Below are 306 nucleotides of genomic sequence, written 5' to 3'. Positions count from 1 at the left end.
AGTGTTTTACAGTGCTGAGACCCTGGCCCAGGCTGCTTAGACAGGTGGGAGAAGCCCCATCCCTGCACCATCGCAGGGCAGGTTGGCCCTTGGGGCTCTGAGCACCCTGCTCTGGGTGCAGATGTCCCTGCTCCCTGCAGGGGCTTGGACTGGAGCAGCTCTGAAGGTCCCTTCAACCTGAACCGTTCCATGATGCTGTGGTGTCCCAGCCATCACTGACGGGCTGGTCCCTGCAGAGCCAGGAGGGGTGTGAGGGTGGCCTGGCAGCGTGGTGCGCAGGGCCAGGCTGTGTGCAGCACGTTGGGG

The sequence above is a fragment of the Buceros rhinoceros genome, unplaced genomic scaffold (assembly GCF_000710305.1).
Source record: "Buceros rhinoceros silvestris isolate BGI_N320 unplaced genomic scaffold, ASM71030v1 scaffold6829, whole genome shotgun sequence".
In the NCBI taxonomy this organism is placed as follows: Eukaryota; Metazoa; Chordata; class Aves; order Bucerotiformes; family Bucerotidae; genus Buceros; species Buceros rhinoceros.
Note: the sequence above shows the minus strand (reverse complement) of the source record.